Below are 7,355 nucleotides of genomic sequence, written 5' to 3'. Positions count from 1 at the left end.
TGAACCCTTGGGGCGTGCATACTTCCCTCCCCAAACCCGCACCGCATATTCGGACTCTGTCTCAGAAAGCCACCAATTTTCGGCAGCCGACTTCAGTACGGGGGTGGTGGCACCAAGCCCCAAGCCAAGGTGAACGCTCTGAGGAACCTCTGCCAAGCTGCAGCCAACGGGGGTCCCCAATGTGTGAGCAGTTTAGGGGCTCAGGGAAGTAAGAGTCAGGAGCCAAGACTAGGCACAAAAGCTTGACGAGTCGCAAGCAGCTAGGACTGATTTTACTTCTTACCTCTCCTCATTCCTCGCGGACTGACTACCCTGAAGGTGGCAAGGCGTGCACCCTGGGTTACAGCCCCCAGCCTCATCCCCTCTGTCAGGCCGCCCCACCTGCCCAGACGGGCGGTCCAGCAGTCGCCTGGCCCGGCGCCGGCCACGCCCCCTCACCGCTGGGACCACGCCTCTCAGCACGCGCTGCCGGCCGGCGCCCCGCCTCCCGACCATCACGTGACAGCCTCGCCCTGCTCGCGCGCGCGGATTGGCCCTCCCGCCGCGGGGGGCGGGACCTGGGGCCGAGCACAGCCCCCTGAGCCGGCTGCAGTTTTCAAACCTCAACTGTAAGCTCGGGTCCGGGTCGGTGCGGCGGTCGCCCGGAGTCACCTCACTTGGGGACCAGGTCGTCCGCGTCGGCTTCCGTTGCACCTCGCCACCCTGCCGCCCTCCCGTTGCCTCGCCCGGCCAAGGCTGGAGGAAGCGTCCTGTCCCGGCTTGTGGCGTGGGGCGGGACGGGAGCCCCCTCCGCGGGGGCAGCCTCGGGACCACCTGCTGCTGCCGGAGAGGTGGGTGTCGCAGGCTCGCGTGTCCGCGGGCCTGTGGGGGCGTGGACGGTGGGCTCGGGGCGGCGTGGCCGAGGCGGCGGGGAGGGAGCAGGGCGTGCTCTCGGACCCCGGGGTGAGCGGGGCCGGCTCAGTCGCCTCAGGTGAGCCAGCTGCTCCGGGCCGGCCGCCGGGGGTGGCTGGTGGTCTTCCCGGCGTTCGGTCCGGTCCACGCCGCGTCCAGGTGGTCCTCCAGGGTCCCGGGACGCGTTCAGTCGGGCTGGCGGACGCTCCCTTCTCGCAACGGGCTTTCCTAGTCCAGACCAAGTTTGCGCCCACCCGTGGCGCAGGACACTTTAAGGCACAGCTTGTGAACAGTTTTCTGTTTTGTTTTGAACACCGGTCATAGGGAACAAGTTGAAATGCAGCTGTTGCAGGGATGTTTCGGCGATTCGATATATTTATTTAAAATACTGTGGACAAGGCATGTATTTGTACCTGGACCATCTTCAAACTGTACTGCCTATGAGCTTGACGTTTACCCAGGTTTTTGGTTTTCCCTCACTGAGGGATTAAGTGTAGACAGAGTCGAAAGAGACTTGCTGGCAGCTGGAGGCTGGGGCTGGGGCTTCCCGTGGGCCCTTAATGGGACTGCAAACGCTCCAACATCAGTTTGCACGTTGAAATTATGGAGAAAAGTGCATTTTTAACCCCAGCCACCCTGCAGATCAGATTCCAAAAATATTTACACACGTTAGAGGCACGGGTCCGGCTCACCAATTGTATTGCCGACGTCATGTTTGACTCTGGCACCCATGATAACGCCGAAGCGTGCCGGGCTGTGTGATATGGTGTGGCCCCTCCAAGTTTCCAAGTCTGAGAAAATATGAGCCTGGGCCAAGGAAATGACTGGGCAAGCACCGGCATGTGAGATCTGGCATTTTGAATCTGAGAGCACAGCTAAAGAGAAAGATAAACCTACTTTCTCATCAATACACCAGTCTACAGTGTATAATTAGTTTGAACAACTTCTAGGATATTAGCTTTATGATCATTAAACCATTCGCACATAAAGAAGCTGGGATGTTCAACGTTTAAAAAAAAAGCTATCTTAAAAATGGGAGTTGCTATCAATAGCTGCGTGATTCATGAAACACCCGTTTATACATTTTAGCTCATTTTTCTAAAATAGGAATCTAAAATTGAAGTAAAATATATTTACAGACATGATAGTATCTTTTTTAAAAGTCAGTTTTCCGTAATGATTTGGAGTCCTTGTGTGTACATAGAATGGTTGGGATCATTGATTGGCAAACTGCAATTTGATGAAAACAAAATTGCGTTATGGAAGTGGAGATTTGCTGATCACACCCAGCATGTGAATAACAACTTTGAAAAAGGTGCATTTTATGGTTCCCGTTTCTCATCAGACAATTTTGGTTCTGAGCTTGTACTGAGAATGTTTGACTGGTGTTAGGTGAACCTTTAAACATACTTCAATAGCTTTGTTTTAAAGCAGACTGATTCTTAATAGGAAGGATTTTCTTGGGAAAACTTCCCCTATTTTAGTCTGAGAGATTCAGTTAAAAATTCAGAAATCCAGGAAACCAATGACTAACACTTTCACCCAATCCTCCATCACACGGGCATCCTTGAATTGCATGTACTAGTGTGTGGTGGTGCCTGTTCCCTGTGTGTAACACTGGCTGCTGAAAAGAACAGTGCTCCTAGACCCAGTGCTCCCAGACCCAGTGCTCCTAGACCCAGTGCTCCCAGACCCAGTGCTCCCAGACCCAGTGCTCCCAAAGGGTTCTGATCGATTCTTGATTTTTGTAAAAGAATTCTTTTGGGTTCTGTGAGAATTCATTATGTCAAAAATATTATCAGTTAGGTACTACCTTTCCACTTGGGAAAACTTCAGATCTATTCGGTTGCTTTTATTTTCCAGAAAACTGAAGGCAATGATGTTGTTTTGAAATAGTTTATCTCCTGTGTAAGACCATTACCAAAGGATATTTCTTTGGATGTTTCAAAGAAGAAATGTTCTTACAAACTAAGTCACAAGCACATATTGTTATCTATGTTGCTATTTTCAAGGCATGTCTTATGTAAATTTTTTTCTTTATTTATGCTTTTTGTTTAACCTGGAACTTCCCTGCCATCTTAAAGATGGAGACCAGGCAGTTTCTCTTAATAGTTCTGTGTGCATTTTAGGTTCATCTCAGACCCTTTATAATTGCTCCGAAGGAGGACATAGTTTTCCTTTAAGCACTGACACAATTGTACTGGTGAGATGATAGCTGCTTCTTTAATTCTTAAAGAGTCAGAGTCCATTTTGTATTGTAGTAGTTACCGAATAAATAGTAGTTCAGCGGTGCTATTAAGTAAATAGTAATCTATTTTATAGCAGAAACCAAATTTTCCATCTCACGAATGACAACCACTGTGTGTTGGCCCACTATATTGCTGTTTTCCAACATCTTTTTTTTTTTTTTTTAACTTCTAGCTCACAATTATAGGGTCTAATTCCTTTTCTAAAGATGCAAAGAGACAGCAGCAGGCCTTCCTGGCTTGGCACAGAGTCAGGCCTGGGTTCATTGCCTGGCATTTCCGTTTACAGATAGTATGATCAAGGTAATTGGACTAAAATCTGTTTGCTGGTTTCCTGTTGTGATTTTCAGGGGATTAAATCTTTCAGTTACACTTTCTGTTCAATATATAAGAAAACATGAAGGTAGACATGTGTGTTAGTAAAATACATGCAAAAAGTCTTCAGAGTTCATGGAAACATGTTGTAAAAACTCTTTACATGAGTTTAAAATTGTTTTTCACCAAATAAACTTATCGTTTAAGTCCATTTTCCATGAACTTTTTATTTAAAGTATCGTAACATTAGAAATGAAGTCTCTTAGTTGAAATTGAAAATCATTATGATCCCTACACAAATACCGTTACTTCTAATCAATGACTACTTCAAAATGGATCGTTCTTCCACACCAACAGAAAATTCTTCATTTTATTTTGATGAATGCAAGTTAAAGTACACCTTCAATTCCTCTGGTTCTTGTAGGAGATGTGGTAATAGTCTGAAGAGAAAAGTTGTGTCCTCACTCTCGGACCGACTTGGTCACCACTGCCTTTCACATTTACTCCCCACAGATCTCGATGAATGAGGCCTCACTAGGACATGTGTCAGGGTCCTAACTGAGGTGCCCCACAAACAGATACCACCTAGTACAGAAAGACGATTAAATATAAGAGTATTCGTTTATGTTATACTATACTAAAATCATAATATATAGTAAAATAGTTTTAGCCTGGTTCCCAGACTTTGTGACTACCCTATTTTGAATTGAGGTTCCTTAATAACAATTTAAAATCCTTTTATATTATTTAGCCAAATACTGAGTTAAGCAGAGACTGGCTGTGTTTGAAGCTCCAGTACTGTACTTCCACACAGATCACAAACTCTGTTCACCTCTTAGAGGCACAGATGTACCTAAAGACTATTTTTGCCATATCTCATAACTTTTCTGACTCAGTTTGTCAGACTTTTGTTGTTGTTGTTCACTGAATTCCTGGCACCAGATACAGTGCTGATGGCTTGAGCACAAGCTTACTGTCCTCTGTGTATCAGATGGAGTTGCTTTCTTCTGTGGGGCCTGTGGAGGTGAATGCTGGGGTCCTCTTGCTGAAGTATGAAAGGAGAGGCATTTCAGTCACTGCAGGGGCTTTAGGAAATGCTTCCTGGGAGAGATGCCGTTCAGCATTGAGATGTGAAGGCTGTGTGGCAGTGTTGGTCGCTCAAGGAAAAGCAGAAATGGTGCTTCAGGCAGAGAAGTATAACAAAGTGTGGCAGCATAGTCGGGGATATAAAGATGGCAGGAAGTGAAGTTAGTGTTAACTCAGCTTCAAGACTCCTTCTGTGTCATGCTGTAAGGACTTCAGCTTCTCTAGCTCCCTCTGCCTTCCCAGGGAAGTCCTTTTCAAAAAAGGACTGCAGCTTATAGGTAAGTAACTGGGGTGAATTAAGGAATCAAAGTAGCCAATTTAATCCCCTCGGCATTTTCATTATTATATATACTATATTTTTCTTGGATAACTGAAACAAATATCATGATGAATATGTACTAAAATACAACTATGTAGAGGTTTATGGGAACTCACTGGTTTTCTTTTGATTGAATCATGTTTGCTTTCTCTGTTTGAGTAAGTTGTGGAAGACCCAGATCAAGTCTAAGCTTTAATTTTAAAAATCATGTATTCATTTGAAAGGCATGCTAACAGAGAAAATCTTCCGTATATGATGGTTCACGGTCCAGATGCCCACAGCAGTGCAGGCTGTGCCAGGCTAAAGCCAACGAAACACTCTCATTCTCTGCTCCTCACCCTGCTTGCGCGCATTCTCTCTCTCTCCCTCTCTCTCTCTCTTTCTCTCTCTCTCTCTGCCTCCCATGTGAGTGGCAGAGGCCCAAGCACATGGGCTTTTGCCTTACACTTTTGCAGGTACATTACCAGGGATCAGGGTCTCAAACAGCCAGGGCTTGATACGGATTTCCAGTGTCCCAAGTGGCAGTTTCACGTGCTGTGCCACAATGCTGGCCCCAAATCCAAGCTCTCATTCCTTTTTCCCTTTACTAATCACCTTGTGACTTATTGTGATCATTGTTTTGGGAGTTAAATCAAAATAATCTTTGAAAATAAAAGTACTGTTATTCTTAGTACCTGTGTAATTGAAAACTTCATTGTGTCTTACCGTTATTAACATTTTGCAAATTTTCTAGTTTTTCCTTCTGCTTCCTTTTATGCTTTGCCATAGAATGACGATATTAGATGTAAAGTTCTGTATCTTCATTTTTTTAAACTCACTACTGAACTAGAGTCTTTCTTTGAAAGCATACTTTTCTTATTGAATGTGTAATATTCTATTATTTAGATTTATTTAGCTGTTTGCTAACTATTGGATGTCAGGCTTCACAAATTCAACAAATCCTGGAAACTGTTTTCACTCTTACAAATTATGCTTCACTAAACACAAATTTTTGACTATAACCAAGATGCCCATATTGAATCTTGAAAAACTGCGAGTGGAAAATGCTTGCTTATGAAGTGCATCTTAGTTTTTTAATACATTCCAAAATGAATGGATATATTACAACGTAAAGTAAATATCTTAGAATCTATAATTTACACGAAGTGAAAATTGAGAACCAAGATCCCACATATTCTGTCTCTATGATTCAGTTGGCATCTTCTTGTTCTCCTGTTTTCCAAGGCCTAATGAAGTGTTGAGGATGTAGTCCAACTGGATTCATAATATAGGCCCATTTTACATGTAGAGAAGTGCTGTGCATGTAAAATACAAATCTTACCATAAACAGATGGTGTATTCATAGACCTTTTGATAGATGGGAAAAAAGCTTTAAAAGCCCAGTGATAATCTGAAAAAAGAATTATTTGAGCATAGAAATTTGTGTCCTTATTGATTTTTCAAACATGTGACCAGTGAATCTTGAGTGCCATCAGAACACATGAGAGAAACAGTTGTTAACGAAAAATTTAAAAAAATTTCAGTTTTGGTTAACTTGAGAGCATTTGCATGTGGAAATTGTGCAGCTTCTCGACAGTGGCAGGAGCTGCCAGTCAAGAGAGCGTTTAGGAAGCATCTTTGGGCGGAACCACCAGGATGTGCTCTCATGAGTAGCACTGTAGCAGTGGCTGTCAACATTGAGCTCATCGGCTTTTACCCTTAGAAATGCGCAAGATTGATTTTGTTATCATCCAAACTTTAGAAGCGACGTAATTAAAGCTTTCTTGACTAGTAATCAGTGGAGTATAAAATAAATAGCATTAAAACTTCATTCTGTCATCACAGTAGAAGAATCATACTTTTTTTTTTTTTACTATGAAAGCATATCGGAATATCAGAAATTCTTATTTGCTAATATTACAAAAATCAGGGGCCAGCATTACGGCATAGTAGGTTAAGCCACCTGACTTCTATGACTACGTCTAGGAACATAGCTGAAGATGGCCCAGGTACTTGGACCCACTTCTATGACTACATCTAGGAACATAGCTGAAGATGGCCCAGGTACTTGGACCCCTGCAGCCCTGTCCTGGCCTTGGCCCTGGCCCAACCCTGGCCATGTCGAGCATTTGGGGAAAGAACCGGCTGCTGGAAGATCTGCCTTTCTCTTTCTACGTTTCTTTTTCTCTCTCTTCTCTATATTCTGTTTCTGTAACTCTGCCTTTCTAAATAAGCATTTTAAAAATATGTTCATACAAAAGTAATTTGGATGTTAAAACTGCATACTTACAACTATTACAAAATTTCCAGATAATTATGAGCTTCAGTTATAGATTCGATTTTAGAATAAGACTCGATCACTTATCCAACACAATTGTTGAGCTCTTTAACCATGGCAGATTTTGTGCTAGATTTGGCCATAGGAAAAACTCTAAGACTTACATATAACAGTTTCTGAATTTAATATGAAATCTAGTGAATTCAAGGAGCAAGTTGTGTTTCTTATAGTCATTCATGTA

At 43.4% G+C, this 7,355-nt stretch overlaps 1 protein-coding gene across 1 annotated transcript in view; it reads left to right on the top strand.

Moving 5' to 3' along the window:
• Positions 1-577: 577 nt before the first annotated feature.
• Positions 578-7,355, top strand: part of STK17B (serine/threonine kinase 17b) — a 30,836-nt gene continuing 24,058 nt past the window's right edge. Inside the window, exon 1 of the mRNA XM_058664752.1 lies at positions 578-830. The gene's annotated coding sequence lies outside the window, so the exon portion shown is untranslated. The remainder of the gene's footprint in view (positions 831-7,355) is intronic.

Source organism: Ochotona princeps, chromosome 5 (assembly GCF_030435755.1).
Source record: "Ochotona princeps isolate mOchPri1 chromosome 5, mOchPri1.hap1, whole genome shotgun sequence".
In the NCBI taxonomy this organism is placed as follows: Eukaryota; Metazoa; Chordata; class Mammalia; order Lagomorpha; family Ochotonidae; genus Ochotona; species Ochotona princeps.
Note: the sequence above shows the minus strand (reverse complement) of the source record. Positions and strands in the feature narration are given on the sequence as shown.